The sequence below is a fragment of the Otolemur garnettii genome, unplaced genomic scaffold, assembly GCF_000181295.1.
Source record: "Otolemur garnettii isolate 467f Iridium unplaced genomic scaffold, OtoGar3 scaffold00010, whole genome shotgun sequence".
NCBI classification, from domain to species: domain Eukaryota; kingdom Metazoa; phylum Chordata; class Mammalia; order Primates; family Galagidae; genus Otolemur; species Otolemur garnettii.
This window is the reverse complement of record NW_003852405.1, coordinates 26,278,871-26,297,169: the sequence shown is the minus strand read 5'-3', so window position 1 is coordinate 26,297,169 and position 18,299 is coordinate 26,278,871.

Genomic DNA, 18,299 nt, shown 5'->3' with positions numbered 1-18,299 from the left:
TTTTTTTTTTTTTTTTTTGCAGTTTTTGGCTGGGGCTGGGTTTGAACCTGCAACCTCAGGCATATGGGGCCGGCAACCTACTCCTTTGAGCTATAGGTGTCGTCCATCATTATATTTTTGGTAAAATAATATGGTCTGACTTCTTGAATATTTAATACTAGCATTTCTATAACTTACAGTGTATAGTGTATAAGTGTATAGTGGTATTTCTATATACTTGAAGGCATCTCAACAGGTTGAAAACCTATGACTCTGCTTTCTTTCCTAGAGCTTGTTGGGTATTTTACTCTATTTCTATTGAATTTAGTATTTATTTACAGAACTCGCAGGCCAGTATGATTTTTTTTTTCCTTAGAAGTGACTTAACAAATTTTGTCAATCACATGTCTGATAGTGTATTAATAGCCCAATTATGTAAAGAACTTCTACAACAAAACAGTAACAACAGACCTGATTAAAACTGGTCAAGGAACTTGAATAGATGCTGCTCCATAAAAGATATACAAATGGCAAAGAAGCACATAAAAAGATGCGCAATGCAGTAAGGTACCACTGTGAACTATTAAGATGGCTGTCAACAATGAGACGTAAATTAACAAGTTTTGGTAAAGATGGAGAAAAGGTGAATCCTTGTGCATTGCTGGTGGGCATATAAAATAGTGCAGCTTCTATGGAAAACAGTATAGCAGTTACCCTCCCCCCCAATAAAAATGGAATTACCATATAATCCAGCGATTCAGCTTCTGGGTGTATACCCTAATGTATTGAAAACTAAGACATTAGCAGATCTATGTACACCCATGTTTAGAGCAATGTTATACATAAGAGACAAAAGGGAAAATCAATACAAGTGTCCATCAACAAATGTACAGATACACAAAGACTACATACAGTGGAATATCATTCAGCCTATTCTTCAGAAAGTCAACTCTGAAAACATGCTACAGTTTGGATGAACCTTAATAAATATATTCCCCATGAAAATGCCCATCTTATTTTTTTAAAAGTACTCTCGTATAAATTTTAAATGGGCACTTAATAAGTTTTAATTAAATGATGTGTTTCCAGTAATTGACAATGAAAACACAGAATATCTATAAAAAGAGAGAGAAAATTGACTTGTGGCCAAATACCAAGTGATGTCCAAATATAATTCAGCTAGTATCCTATTCGCCACCATGCTAGTGGGAACTTAAAATGGCAACCACTTTGGGGAAAATGTAAACACATACCTACCCTGTGACTCATCAACTTCACTCTTGGGTTTCTACTCAAGAACAAGAAAGAGACAAGAATAGTCATGGAAGCTTTAGTTGTATTAGCCAAAACCTAGAAACAACATAACGTCTATCAAGAGAATGAATAAACTAATTTGATATATTCATACAATGAAAGAACACTTAGCTGTGCCACAATATTGATAAACCTCCAATATATTATGTTAGTGAAAAATATTCACCTCACAATAGCACATGTTGTGTAATTCCATTGCAAGAAGGGCTGTATGCTGGTAGAAATAAGAAAAGTGATTGTTGTAGGCGATGTTCTAGTGTTGGCTGGAAAGAAGAATGAAAATATCTAGGTTGTAATATTTATTTGATTAGTGTAATGATTACATGGGTACACTCATCAAAACTTTTTCAAGTAGTACACAAAAATTGTCTATGTTTTATAGTATATGAGTTTTACTTCAATTAAATTAATGTTAAGCACAAAACAAGTGATGATCTTTGGCCTTGTTCACCCAACTAACATTTTCAATCTTAGAAATACAGCTGTTATTTTAAAGTATATTTCTATGAAGACCCAATCTCCATCACACATGTTCCTCAGAGCATGCATGATATGTTCATTTCTTATACCTATACTATTATTTTTTAGAAAGATTTCATGAATTGCATATTTAATGATGCAATCTATTTCTTTTTGTTGGGTTTCTTCTTCAGAGACTTCAAATATCCTGTTATTTTCTAGCTTTTGAAATTGCTTTTCTAGTCTTTTGAAATTTTTTCTGAACATAGAGCTCCTCCAATCTGACATGTACTACCATTATTCCACTGAGCAGGTTTTAAATAAGATCATGATAACTTTAATATCACCAAATCTAATGGAAAACATTTTGTTTATGTCAAAATTAAGTACTTTTACCTTCTTTTGGAATGAGTATCTTCCTCTTGGCTTCCCGAGTAACACATTTTTAGTTGTCCTCTCACATTTCTGGCTAATCCATCTCTCTACATTCTTAAGCTGATCTTCCTCTGGTTCGTGACGGAATAAACAACAAACTCAAGACCATTGTTAGTGCTATTTTTTCCTCATTCTGTATCTTCTTCCTAGGTGATTTCATCTACATATATCTTTATTTCCCACTTATATTCAGAAACCTTATATCTCCCATCTCAACATCCACTCTCAATGGTGAATCTTAACTCCATTCTTGTAATCTCCACTTAGATAAGTTAAAGGCAATTTAAAATTTAACCAAAACAAAACCAGAAGTGGACTTTTCCCCCAATATTCATTACTGCAATGAATGACTCCATTTTCCATGAAATTACATAAGTCCAAACCCTAGGAATCACCCTTGATCTTACATAATACATCCACTATTTCAAACCTACTATCAACACTTGTTGATTCTATGTATTTCTCAAACTTATTTTTTTCTCTTCAAGGCCTTAGAAACTATATAACCATAGTAAGTTTTCCAGAATAACTCATAATCTCATATAGCTACAATAGCCACCCACTATACCACTCTACACATATCCATTCTTGTTTTTCTCATGTCTATTTTTTATAGTAGTCATAGTCATTTTTTCCTAAATCTATTTCAATCACATCACACCTCTCCTTAAAAATTTTCAATAAATTTCCATTGATCTTAAAGTAAAGTTGGAAATTTCACAAGACAATGTATACCTGTTCTCCAATCTACTTATCTAACTGAATCTCTGAATCGGAAACCTTTATTTTCTACATTAGAGTGACTCTGTTTTGTTTTAGTTCCCTACATGAGTCATCCTATGTTTTGCTACAGAGATTTTTTTTAATACTTTATTAAATCATAACTGTGTCCATTAAGGCATTTATGGGGTACAATGTGCTGATTTGATATACAGTGTGGAATGCTTACATCTAACTGATTAACATAACTGTCTCTGCTCAGCACCTGTGGCTCAAGTGGCTAAGGTGTCTGACACATACACCTAAGGTGGCGGGTTAGAATCCAGCCCAGGCCACCAAACAACAATGACAGCTGCAACCAAAAAATAGCTGGGTGTTGTGGCAGGCGCCTGTGGTCCCAGCTACTTTGGGAGGCTGAGGCAGGAGACTCACTTGAGCCCAAGAGTTGGAGGTTGCTGTGAGCTGTGATGTCATGGCACACTACCTGGGGGACAACTTGAGGCTCTGTCTCCAAAAAAAAAACAAAAAAACATAACTATCTCCTTGCTTATTTTTTGTGGCAAAAACATTCATACTCTATTCTTAATAGTATAGAAATGTATCATTGCATTATGCACGTTGGGTTGGATCCCCGCAAAACCCTCCCTCTTCCTGGCCTGCCACAGATATTTTGAAAGTGTTTTTTTCTTTTTTTGCATGAAATGTTTTCTCCTTTCCTTCATTTAGTTTACTTCATGTTCATTCTTATTTATCATCATGAATTATTATCTTTTAGAGAAGAATTTTCAACCCTACTAACCTGGTTATATTATTTCATTGTAAAATGAAAGTCTGTTGCTAAAATTGCAGGTATAATTTTATGAATTAGTATGATCATCATATCCATGCAAGTTTCAACCTCAAGAGTATATACCATTGTTGAGGAAAAACTATGTCTTAGTGTATTTAGGCTATTAAAATAAAAATGCCAAAAACTGAGTGGCTTATCCACAGCAAACATTCAGTTCTCATAGTTCTGGAGGATTTCTGGAGAAATCCAAGATCAAGGCAGTGGTAGATTTGGTGTCTGGTAAGACCCATTTCTGATAAAGGTAATCTTCTCATGCATCATCCTGTGGTGGAAGGATCAGGGCAGTTTTTTGTGGCGCCTTTTGTAAGGACGCTAGTAGTATTCATGAAGGCTCTGCCCTGATGATTTAATCAGCGGTTCCAAAAGGCTTCACCTCATAATACATTTTCCTTAGGTATGAATTTGGGGGAGGAAGTAAACTTTCAGATCATAGCAGACTATTTACTTTTACTTATTGTTTACTCCTTGGTGCCTACCAGAGTGCTTGGTATTTGAAAAGCACTCAGTGAATATACATTGAATAAATAAATAATGGATAGTAAATTATCCAGGAAATTATGAATTGGACTAAAATTACCGACTGACAATACTATGTTAGCATAGACGTAGAACACTGTATTATATTTCCTAAGTTAGTCTTAGTGGTAAATAGTTCCTTTTTGTGTTTGAGGCTAAAAGCTCATTTTAAAAGGTTTACTTACTTAACCTTAGAAGCGGGTTCTTTCAATAAAGTGTCAAAAAGTTAGTATCTCATTTTATCAATTACACAGTCATTAGAACAAAGAGGCAAAATATTTGCTTTGGAGGAATTTATATTTTAACTAGGTGAGGATGGCAAAAAACAATAAATATATTAATAAAATGTAGACTATGCTAGAAAGTTTTAAGTTCTCTGGGGAAAAATAGAGCTAGCCAAGATAACTGGGAGGATAAGCAAGGAGATGGAATTTAAAATTTTGAATAGGATGGATAAGGTAAGCCCCGTTTAAGAGGTGACATTTTGCGTAAAATATTGGATGAAGTGAAGGATCCAGCCATGCAGATATTTAGACTGAATCCAAAAAGCCCTAAATGTTCCCTGGAAGGGAGGAGGCAGGATGGCTGGGCAGAGGGTATTGGGGGAAGACAGCAAGTAGACAAGGCAGAGAGGCTATGGAGCAAGATCGGGTAGACATTTGTGTGCCACTGGCTTTTTACATGTAGTGACATGGGAGCTGTTAATGGTTTTGAAAAGAGCAGAGCATAACCTAATTTTAAGTGAATGATTCCGACTGTGCTACTGGGAATAGGATGTAGATCTCTGGTTCTCAAACTTCCTAATGCCGCGACCCTTTAATTCAGTTCCTCATGTTGTGGTGACCCCCAACCATAAAATTACTTTTGTTGCTACTTCATAACTGTAATTTGGCTACTGTTATGAATTGTAATGTAAACATGATATGCAGGATATCTTTAGGCAACCCCTGTGAAAGGGTTGTTCCACTCCGAAAGGGGTCACAACCCACAGGTTGAGAGCCACTGAGATAGAGGGACAGAGATGAAGTAGGAAGACTGAAGGCTATTGGACTAATTCAAGGGAGACCTGATGAGGTTGGGACTACATGGAATGACCAGGTAGATGCTTTGGGTGTGGAGCTGAGTCGATTAATGGATAGGCTGTGGGGCATGAGGGAAAGATGGTACTTAAGGATAAATCCACAAGTTTTAGCCCAAAAGACTGTAGATGGATAGAGTTGCTATTCACTGAGCTATGAAAGATTATAGAGCAGATGTTGGTGGGCACACATCAGACAAACCAGCACATGCAAACTTCCACTCTGTGGGGTAGGTACCATATGCTGTGCCCAGTACCAACTGATAGGTACAAGTTCCAGCTCCCTAGAGAATTTACAACGTGGTGAGCCGATTAACAAAACACCGTGGAGACCTCCGATCCTGAAGGAGATTGTCTATAAGGCGTTACTGCCTAACTTCTATTTCTAGAGCATCACCAAATCTTCGCATACTATTATAAAACGTGAAGGTAAACTGCAGAGTTACACTCAGACAGATTAGACCTCTTGACACAATCGGTAACATAATAATGAAGCTGATAGAATTATTGCTAATCTTAAATAGCAAGAAAGTCTAACATGATTATACTATTCCCAGGTGCTTCACATTCTCTATTTTATATATTCAAGTATTAGTGAAAGCTAAAGAGATCATTTCCAAAAATGTTTAAATCAATGCATGATGTAAAAGAAACATCATTGAAATTAAGAATCTGAAAACATTTCTTTCTTTGATGTTGCTCAGACTATTACTGTCAGAGAACATTTCAGGGAACAGTGTATCATTAGAATCAAAAGAAGTTGATAAGGAAAACGATATTCACACAGGAAGATTTTATCTTTCTACAAAATTTGGGGTACATATACATCCAATAATATAAAAATCTGTATTTTGTAGAGGTCTTTTCAGCATTGAATTTTTACATTACGAGATCTGCACATGTATGCTGTGGATGATAATCATTTCATCTAACTATCAGGGGTCCTCAAACTTCTTAAACAGGGGGCCAGTTCACTGTCCCTCAGACCATTGGAGGGCCAGACTGCAGGCCCCGGAAAGAGTTGGCTGCTAAGCAGGATAGGTAGAAGCAGCAAAAACACCCGGCGGGCCGGATAAATGTCCTAGGCGGGCTGCACGTGGCCCACGGGCCGTAGTTTGAGAACGCCTGAACTAAACTGTCCTGACCTCATAGATGTCTATATGTACATGTGCATGTTTCGGTGTCTTTATGTTTACATGTGTGTGTGTAGACTATTCGTGTATTCCCCTATTAAGTGCTTTTTTCAGTCACTGAGATAAAGCCAAGTGAAGGGCGCCGTAAGACAATACTCATGCATGTGACAGTGAACATTATATGGAGTTCAACGTGTGTCCCAGAATCTTCTGACCACTTTCTTACCAACTAATGCAAATCTCACAGTAGTGCATTGAGCCAAGTGATACTGTTGTCACCATCTTTCTGATGAGGAGAAATGAGTACCACACCTACCTTACATGCTACAGGTTACACAGTCAGAAAGGGGCACCGGCTTACACTCCACAGCTATTGGCTCTCAATCTGTGCCCTTATGGCTCCATTCTCTGCTGCTTTCTGTAGTCTCAGCCAGTCCACTTCTGCTTTTTTACATAAATAAGCTATTTTTAAATTATACTGGATAAATACCTCTATTGTGAATAATCGTCATTATTCTTAACTTAATAGTCTCAATTTTTGGCCTGAATGTTCTCTGTGAACTTTTTTTCCAGGCAGCTTATACTTACCAATTGCTTTTTACAGTTTCTCAACTAATTTGCATTTCTAATTTTTCTCATCAGATCCCAGAAACTTTTCTTAGATTTAACACCTCCTGTTATTTTCCAGTATTTATATATCTATGATTTTCCCCCGCAGGCTTGAAAAATAGGTTATTTGTAATTTAACTTTTCTAGGAGCAAGTAACAAGTCAGTACACTGGCCGGCCTGGTTCTGTTGTTTCTTGGGGGACTGCTAGATGCCTAACACCATACTTGGTATTTAAATAAATCGAAGACATGGATCTTGCCCTGGAAGAATTTACAGTCTAATTGAAAAGGACACACCCTAACCTTCACAAATGAAAACTGCCACGTCAGCATTTCTCAGCCTTTTCTCCATCATGAAACATGCAGGAATTTTACCAGACTACACATTGCAATAAGGAAGAATGTGGGTGATATATAACTCCTGTAAAATATTATAGCCTTTTTTCTGTGATTTAATAGTTATCAACATATGAGTGAACGGGAGCATTGTCATTACAGAAATAGGTCCTGAGCTCCCATAACAATTGTTTTGCTGCTTAAAGAACAACACGTTAAGCTTTCTTGATTTTTGTTATTAGTAATAAATTACTTGCAACTATTGACATTTTGGTGTAGAATAACTTTTTCCATATGACATAGTCTTTGAGGGCTTGTGTAGTTATGAAAGCGGGGCCTAGAAGCGTGTCTATCTTCATATTCAGTTTTTGACAGAAAAATTTCTTAAATCATTCTTAAATTCTGTCGTTTGACTAAGTAAAAAACAAACTGTATGCAACTTCACCTACACTACTCATTGAACTGGTTGCATTGCTCTTGAGTCAAAATTGTGCTGTGCTGTATTGGATTTTGTTTTATGGCAGGGATCCTCAAACTTTTTAAACAGGGAGCCAGTTCACTGTCCTTCAGACCATTACAGGGCCAGACTGTGGGCCCCGGGACGAGTCGGCTGCTAAGCAGGACAGGCAGCGGTGGCAAAAACACCAGGCAGGCCAGATAAATGTCCTAGGCAGGCTACATGTGGCCCGTGGGCCATAGTTTGAGGATGCCTGTTTTATGGTTTCATTGGCATAGCCTAGAAACAAATTTACCTCTTCTAATGAGGTCTTGTCTAACTGAACAATGCATTGGTCTTTCTTTTTGCTACGTAACACTAGGTAAATGGAGGTCCCCCTCTCCACTCCCTACATCTTGTCTATCAGCACCTCTGAACTCTAACTCTCTATCAGCAAGCAATTATTGGCCACCAAAAACCAATTTTAAGATTGGTTTCATGAATTAGAACTCAATTATTTTAAAAAGAGATAAGCAGTTAAAAGGTTTTGTAAATTCTAATTATCCTGATCCTAATTAAAACATTTATTTCTATTACAAAACAAGCATTTGCAAATTATAACTTTCTAGAAAAAGAGTTATCTTTTCTAATGAAAGAAAACATTTTGAAAGTTGAGAATAGCAAGCAGAAGACGCAATCTACAGATGTTATGTCTGTGCCAAGGTTTTCTTGTATTTTGCCGTCTACTGTCAAAGGTAATTCTACTGGATAAGGCAAAAGGCTGACACCTTTCTCTGCAATAATTTAAAATCTGATTATGAAAATTTTAGTAGCATTTTTATTAGCATTTAAGGCAATTTTTCTTAATTGTTTTTTCTTTGTATCATACTTCTCAATTCCACAGATTTTTGAAGGACTTAAGAGATGTAAAGATGGGCAACAGACCAGCAATGACCATCACGTAGCCCGGTCAGGTCATCCCAATGGTTACACGGTACTGTGCTTTGTACTGTCTGGTCCAGGGCATCTTTCCCCAGCTGGACTTCAGCTCAGAGACTTTGTCTGAATAGTTACTTACTTGCCTAGCTATTTAATATCCTCAAGAAACAATTATCAATCTTTTATCTTTTTTGTATGGAGGCTCAATTTTGTGTAACTCACCTTTTACTCTCAATCAGTTATATCTTTCTTCTCTGCAACTCTTATGACAATAATATTCTTTTTTTCCAGCTATATGAAAAGTACATTTTAACCTTAATCAATTGGACAAATATATTCATTACATATTGTGGTCTTTGAATGAAGATGTAACCTGAGGAATATGCTATTTCCTGAAATGGTTCGTTTCCTGGACAGTCACAACTCACTGTAAACACATCCAAAGTCTGAATGCATTTAGGATGCCCCCATAAGTCCATTTTCTAATATCCTAATTAAGTTCCAGTTTTTTTTCCTCCAGTGTTGAAATGTAAAGACCAGATGACAGATTACTTTACAGCTAATGTGAACTACCATAAATTTGTAAACTTGTGATACAAAGATCTGGATTCTAATTTACTAGAGAATAAGCCCTTGATCTTGGTGCTATGCTGGGCAGGGCTCCAGTCTTAAAATTTATGTAGCCTCTGTAAATGATTTGAGGATAATAAAACACAGTTTCAAGTTTTCATGAGTGTCATAGGAAAACAGTAAGAACAAAAGATTTCCATAATATTAATGGTCCTCCTTATACAATTATACCCAAAGTCAATATTATCTTTTCATTACTAATACAGAATATATATCTTTAAAATAATAAAATAATGCAATTATTGAGGAATGTTGTATTCCTGAAATAGTTCAAGTCTCTGGCTTTATGTTTTTATTGGCAGTGGGTAACATAATAGTTTCAAGTATCTCCAAAATAATTAGAAAATGTACTACAACTTTAGGTCAATGAATTTTAATTCATCTCAATAAATAGTTTCCAAATATCTCTTGTGCACCATCTAGGTATCATGGGTTACATAGAATAAAATACTGAATAAAATCTTCTTCCTCTAGGACTTAAAATATTCTGTAGGCGTTAGGCCCAGGGAGTGGAGCAAAGTTACAGTGTGTCCTGTCTGTATTTATAGCTAATTTTCATATGCTTGATCTAAAATTAAACTTCATATCATACATCAATCATGATTATATAAGATAATATCAATTTTGATTGTATCAATGATGATTTATGAGGATAATCTTTGGCAATTACAGGAAGATAATAGTTAATCTTCCTGAGAGGAGCAGGGATGCCTTTGCGCAGGTGACGACATGAAGAAGGAATTTCTAAATATAGCAAAAAAATAGCAAGAACAGAAAAAATAGAAGGGGGATGTAGAGGCTATCTCATAAAGTAATCTAAATGATGCTACAGTAACACCACCGAGCAAAGACTTACTTCTCGCTCTGGCCGCATAGTCACTGAAGGTCAGCCCCGGTCTTGCCCAAGGATGACCTTTATTCAGGGATATAGTCTGCAGGAGTGGCTCCTATCAAGAATTGGGGCAATCTCACAGGAGAAGGGAAAGAGAACTAGTGGAGCTCTATGATGAATCTTAACGCTCCTACTCAAAAGTGTGTACATTACTTCAATTACATCTCATTGACTGGAAGAAATCACAAGGTCAAGTCTAATATCAGTGGGGTAGGGCAGTATACTCTCCCAGAGAAAAACAGCAAATATTTTTTTTAGCTAATATAATCTACTTCAAAATACTTGATTACTCTGGGTTCCCTAAATCAGTCTCTGTCAGCCACAGGTGCTGTTCATGTTCACTACCTCAGCAAGGTGGGATAAACAGGACACGGGGGCTGTGCTCAGGTATGTCTGGCTAGACCCACCACAGTACAGGGTTCCAGATTGGTAGTGACATACTCTACCATTACAGCTTCTCAATGTCAGATCTCTAAACACTTTCCAAGTTCAGGGTCTTATAGACTCCCTAATATGGTAGATTCCTTAAGAGACCTCCCCTAACATTTGTGGGGCCCAGGGTAAGAACACAGCTGGAGGATCATTTATTTTAAGTCTAAATATTTAAAAGTTATAAAACATGCTACTAAACTATTAGATAAAATATGCTGTAACTCACCACCATAAGAAATAAATCTTCATCAAGACTTAAAAGCTTAGTTCTTTATCTGAACATGACAGAGCACAGAGAGCCTGCCTGACCTCAGGACTCAGGCCCCTTGATGGACATGCTCTTCACACCTCCAGCTCTCGAACACACCCAAAGAGGCTTCATGAGCATAAATCAGGACATTCTAGTCTACCTTCTCATGCTTTATCCATATCTCCCACATCAAAGGGTCTACTCACTGGCGGTTGCCCGTAGTGGAGTAAAAGGCCCACCCTGTCCTTGGAATAAGTTCCATGAAGTATGGGCTGGAAATTCAGGAGCATGTTCTAGAAAAAAGGGTATAGGGCTCTGGATGTGAACATCTACTTGGACCCAGTACCCCCAGGTTCTGGGGAGGATTGTAGCCAAATGAGGGCCAAAATGAAATAGGGGGACCTTCAACTATGATCTAAGAGTGTTAGGTCAAAACAAATTTTACAGTATGAGGCAAAAGTTATTTGTGCCAAGATGTGTTTTCACATACGTGTGTGAGTGAGTACTGGAATCTAGTCATAAGATTCTATGGGTACAAAATGACAGTTAGATGGGGGAGTAATTTCCGGTGTTCTCCTGCACAGCACAGTGACTATGGTTCACAATGAAATGGCTAGAAGAGAGGATTTTCAGTGTTCTCAGCATGAAGAAATGATAAATGCATGAGCTGATGGAGATGCCAGACACCCAATGTGCTTATGACTCAATGCTTCGTTATCAAAACATTGCCCTGTACTTCATAAATATATGCAGATCTGCGGCATAAAGTTTTTTAAAAAATGAAAAATTAAATGCAAAAATAAATTCCCAAAGCTCACATTGTAAGGCTATCTGCTTTCTTACTTCTATTCAACTATGGGTATTAATTTCCTTATAACTGGCCTCATCTTATTTTTTGAGCAAAGTGACACAGTCAAAGAACACTTTGGGGAAAATGTTTCCTGAAATTTTTTTTGTAAATACTATTTCCTTTAATACTTTGAAAAGACAGCTTTGCTTACAAAATATGCATTCTTTGAAGACCGCTAAGCCTACTCTGTAATGTCTGTTTGTCATTGGAAATAACACAAATTCTGACTTCCGTCTAATGCTTCGCTGCTGCCTCATCTGGGTTTCCACGTCAGGGTGAGGAATTGCTGGGTGACTGATCTTCCTTCCTTGCCATGATTCCTGCTCTGTGAAAAGGGAAGCGCCTTTTCTACACTGCTGGTCAAGATTCAAAGATTTTGTCCTGTGGCCAGGACAAAAAGATTTTGCCCTGGGTGAAATGAACTGTGACTGCACCTGAGGCCTCCCCAGAACCCAGCTTCAAACTCTCCGCTGCCAACACCACCACTGACCATTTGGTTAAGTATGAGGCTTCTCTGGTTCGTCTGTAAGTCTTCTTCAGAGAAGCACAGGTGAAGTCACTTCACAGGTGACCTGTGACATGTGAGTTCGAATTCTCCCTGGTTTACAAATATCCATTTTTTTCAATTGCTTGCCCCTCATTACCAAGGCAGTTTTTAAGAACCCTGTCAATTTGCTTTATTTTATACATACTCATTTTGTTTTTATTTCCAAATGGGGAACATATGAAACAGAAAAACTCTCACGTATCCAAGCTGAAACAAGAAAGCCAATGACTTTTTCTTCATGAAATGTTCTCTTACCTTAGTTTTCTATTTCATTGTTTTCTTGACCTCATCTTCTGCTCTTCCAGATTTTAGTCGTTGTCCCTGAACTTGACTTGAACAAAAGAAGTTTAGATGAATTTAAAAAACATTATGTATTAGTGGAACAAAGGCACTCGTCTGTGAGCTGGGTAATGACGAAGGCAGTCTGGGTTCCTCAGTCACAGAACTTTCATGTTTGAACAAGAAGGGGGCAAAAGAAGCAAAAGAAATAAGAATTAAACAGTGATAATTATGATGAAGAAAATAAAAAAGAGAATCACTGGGGGACTGCAACTTGGGTGCCCTCTCTGAAGAGGTGAGATTTGAGCTGAGAACTTAGTAACAAAGAGAATAAACAACACATGTTGACATCTGGAGGGGCTCAGCCACCAAAGGCAGCAACAAGCACAAATACCCAGGAAAGGACCCAGGGAGGCACGTGCCAGGACTGAGAAGGAAGCCATTGTGTGGGAACACAACGAACAAAGAAACGAGTGGGAGGAAATGTGGAAGGAGGCTTCCCAGGGGTAGGGTGCCCAGGCTAGTGCAGTGTAAGTTCCATGATATTTTTAGTCCCATTGAAGGATTTTTCACTAAGGAATAAAAGAAACCAATATAGACTCTTAGAAGATGACTAGAATGTATTTTGAGCTGGGGTATAAGACAATGGGTGTAGAGGAGGAGGGAGTGTAAGTAGGGGACCAGTGAGGACACAATTATACTTTGTAACCTGGATCCATTTCTAACTTGGAGTCTTTCCAGATAGAGATGAGACATGATCTGTACTCTGTGCTTACTCATTTTTCTTCTTGGCCTTTGACCTGGGTTCACAGTATGCGACCTTATTTCTTGATCTCTTTTTCTCTTTATTTAAAATATGTCATGACGTCATGGGCATTTCCAGGACATGTTCAGAACTCTTCCTCTGCTGCCTTTGCAGAGGAATGTGCCACATTCCCCTTCTTCTATGGACATAGAACAACCCTACCTGGAGTTACCAGACTGTGGTGCCCGGTGGACAGCAGCACTCACAGGAGTGTGCGCTGTTTTCTAGAAGTTGCTAAGCCCTGGAAAGCATATCTGTGATTCAGTAATTTTAGATAATAAGCAGATATCTTTTGTTTTTCCCTCTTTCTGCCTTAGTCATTTTTTAATTTTTAAATTATAATTGATGAGAAAGCCAACTTTATGGATATGCTTTTTCATAGCTTTTTCAGACTATGAAAAAGCAAAAGAGCAAAAAGAAAAAATAATTCTGATTTTTTTCCCCAAGTTACTGGATCCTGGCAGCTGGGTAGCATTAAGAGGATTAGAAACATGCATGGTCTTCTATTTCGTTTTTGTCCTTATCATCCATGTCCAGTCTAATTTCTGGAACATCACTTTTGTTGTCAGTTATTAATCTTTCTGAGGTGGAACCATGGGTGGTTTGGGTCCAGTCAATACTTCTTTGGTATTAAAATGCTGTCTAAACGCAGTGACTCGTGTGTGTTTTTTAATTTCATTTCTGGCTGGGTATCTCAGCCTCGTGCTTTGGTAGAGACCAACTCTGTCGACTTGCTTATGAACAAATAAAGTCACTGGATTTAGTAGATAGATGAGGGTGTTTCCCATGGCTGGGAAGTGTTGGGCAATTTCCACATTTCTTTTATTCAAAAAATTTCCTCATTGTGATTTTGGTGCTTTCAAGAGATGAGTGTTCACAACAGAAATGAGATTGCCGCTGAGATTGAAAAAAGCCATAGTAGAGAAAATATTAACCATGTTTTCTAACAGATGCTCCCTCTGGCTCAAAGCTTGAGTCTATCAGATTATTCAAAGGAGCATTTGTAACACCATGCCTCAGTAAGGAATAGAAAAAAAATTCAGACTCTCTTTCTGAAAGACTCTGGGGATTTAGAATTTACTACATTTGGGTGGGCAAATGCCATGAGTGGTAAAATTTTTAGAGTGTGTAGAGATTTGCTTGTCATAGTAATCATTTTCCTTTCTTAAGACGGTTGCCTTATTCTTAAGATCGAGTCCAGACAGCCAAGTATCCACTCTACCTTTTCCAGGAGGAGCAGCTTCTGTTTTAAAGGTAGTCACAGGTAATTCAATAGATGTTGGTCTATCTAGAGAGGTAAACCTTGCTGTTTAGTACTTTGCCCCCGTCATCGTTGTGCCTACTAGTTTCATGACCACAACTTAGGTCTAGAAGCATGTGATTGATGGCTTCTATGGCTAAAGATGTGGACTTTAACACAAATGCAGTAATGGGATAATTGTTGACTATGTCCTGTATTAACAAAACCCTTTCTCATTCTCCAAACTAATGCAATATAAATTCTGAATGCTGTCTGTGAACCTCAGATCAATCTGCTTCTATCAACCATTACTTCTAATTCAGTTCGTGTGCTACTAGAAATGACCTTAAAGAAAAAAATCAGTATCTATAACTTCCCAAATGCAAGCTTTTAAAATATATATATATATGAGCCGGTTTACAGTAACATACAACTCTAAAATTTCAGCATTTTGAAACAATAAGTTTCTTTCCTGCTCATGCTACTTGAGCAGTGAAAGCAGGAAAGGGCTGACTTCACTCATACTCTATATGGGAGCCAGGCTGAAGGAAGAGCCTCCATATCCCCCACTGCCATTTCTTGAACATAAAGGGAAAGAGCTCTTCAGGGAGCAATTAAAATGTTCTAGTGTAGATAGGACATACTCATAGCCCATTGGCCAGAAGTAATCACATGACCCCCAAGGGGTAGGAAGGGGGACTGGAGGGCTGTGTGCCAGTTGCCAGAATAATTCTGCATGCCTCCTAAAGGATTTGGACCTATTTTGATAAATGCCATAGTGATTACCACATCCACTTTTGGCCTTCCCTAAGGCTTTCTGTGGATTGCTCCATTGAGTTTCAAGTGCGTAATTTCTTTCCAGGAACTTAGCTTGAGGAATCAGTCCTTGAGGGAGGAGAGACAAAAGTCTGCTGAACAAGGAAGGAGAGAGAAAAGCATCTCATTGGCCTTTTTTACTTTAGTTTTTGATTAGGTTGGAAATACAGGCTGGTGATGGCATGAATCTTCTTCCTGACACTGCACAAGAGCCATCCAGGAACTGACTCATCCCAGCAGATATCCTAATGTTGATGGCAAAGGCATTTTGGCTTCCTGTATCTCTGAACTTTCCTATAGGGGAACAGAGTTTATCTGGCACTTTGCTGGCCCTCTCAGACATCTGCATCTCTGTGAAATACTTCCACACCAGAAAATTTTAAAACTGTATTGCTGAGTAGTATTCCATCAAATGAGCACATCACAATTTGTTCATCCATTTACTTGATGATCCATATGGGTTCTTTCTAGTTTTTTTAGTATTATACATAAATCTCTTATAAACATCTGTAAACAAATCTTCATATGGACATATGCTTCATTTCCCTTGTCTAAATACCTAGGAGTAGAATGACTGTTGGGGTGTCCAAACATTTTACACGTTGGAAAAATGAGAGTTGTCTTAGGCCACACATTAATTGTGCAAATACTAAGGAAAGCTGATTACCAAAAAAAAAAAAAAAGAAAAGAAAGAAAAAGGTTCATGCATATTTTTCATGATATCTGATACCACAGGTAAGCCAAACAGTCCTCAATCTATATGCAGCCCACAGACCCACAGGTTGGACACCCCTGGACATCATATGCTAGGTGTATAATTTACTTTTTAAGAAACTGCTAACCTGTTTTCCAAAGTGCTGTATCATATCATATTCTCAAACACTATGGAAAGCTTCTAGTTTCTACATTTTACCTTTTAACACTTGATACCAGCATCCTTTTCCATTTGAATACACGCGTAGTAATCTTTCCAAGCGGCTGTGGTTTGCATTTCCCTAAGGACTGAAGAGGTTGAATGTCTTTCTGAGTGCTAAGTTAGCACTCATACACCATTTTTTGGTGAAGTTTTTGTTCAAATATTTTGCGCATTTTTAATTTTTTGTTTTCTTGTTATTGAGATCTTATTTTTTGTCTTATGTTTTTTAGTTTGACATAATTATAAACTTGTTCTACGCTTTAAAAAAGTATAGAGAGACCTAGTGGACTTTGGCTATTTGAGAATAAGCTCAGATTAACCTGCTGCTATATCTAATACCTTTCTCACGCACTGACGTCTGTTTCCTACAGACAAGGTTACCCTACCGAACTATGATACAACCATCAAATCCAGGATGTTAGTATTTTACTACTCAGACTTCAGTAATTTTTGCTGATCTTTCCAATAATGCCTTTTACAGCTTAAATCATGTGCTATATTTAATTGTCATGTCTCTTTAGTTCCCTTCCATCTGCAACATTTCTTCATCCTTTTTTAGAATTTTACGATATTAAAACTTTTGAAGATCACAGGTAGGGTATACTGTAGAAGGTCCTTTGATTTAGGTTTAAATTCTGATGATGTGATTTTGACAGGAATAGCACAGATGCTGAATTCTTTTCCATTGCATATTAAAAAAAGAAAAACTTTATTGAGATATAATTGACAAATAGTAAACTGCTCATTTTTAAAGTATACAGTTTATAAGGATGTGGCCCATGTACACAGCATCACCCCAATTAAGGTAATAAACAGAGCTATAACTTCCCTAAAAGGATCTTGGAGCCCTTTGTTACCCCTTCTTTCCCATCCCCAGAAAGCAAACAATCCGCTTTCTGCCAGTGTAGATCAGTTTGCCTTTTCTACAATTGTATATAAATGAAATCATACAGTACACACTCTTTCTTTCTCTGGCTTCCTTCACTTGGCGTAGTTTCTTAGAGATTCATCCATGGTGTAACACATATCAATATTTATTCCTCTTTATTCGTGAAGAACACTCCATTTCATGGTATACCACAGTTGTTGGCAACTGTTGATGGACATTTGGGTTGTTTCCAGTTTTTAACTATTAAAGCTGTTATGCACATTCATGCACAAGGCTTTGTGTGGGCATATGCTTATATTTTCCTTGGGAAAATACCTTGGCATGAAATAGCTGGATCATATGTAAGTGTATATTTAACATTTTAAGAAATTGCCAAATATTTTTTTTTCCCAAAGTGGTAGTGCCATTTTACACCCACCACCATTGAGTGAAGGATGTGGTGTGTTCACGTCCTCACCAGCACTTGGTAGGGTCAGACTTTTTCATTGTAGCCACTTGAAAGCTCGTGTGGTGGCATCTCATCATGGGTTCAGGTTGAGTGTCCCTACTGACTAATCATGTTGAGAGGTTTCCCCCCCCTTGGGTTTATTTGTCATCCACGTATCATGAGCTATTCACAAAATCACTCAAAACATGCTTGTTAACAAAATTTCAATGCTGTATTCATAATGAATGTTTGTGGTTCTGTGTGACATTTCTCTCTATTTCTTTTAGAAGATGAGGGAGTACAAAACATCTGTTTCTGATCATCACTGGTACATCTGTCTGTATTAGATGGTTGAAAACCTGGTGCCCCCCTCTTATGGAGCCCTGTAACATTATAATGATTCAAACATATGAATGCTTGGGTGTACTCCTCAGGGTGTTTTTGGTGGATTTTATGGTGTGTTCTGATTTATTTATGTATGTAGACATCCACAGCTCACCGATTAGAAGCAGAGTATGGCTC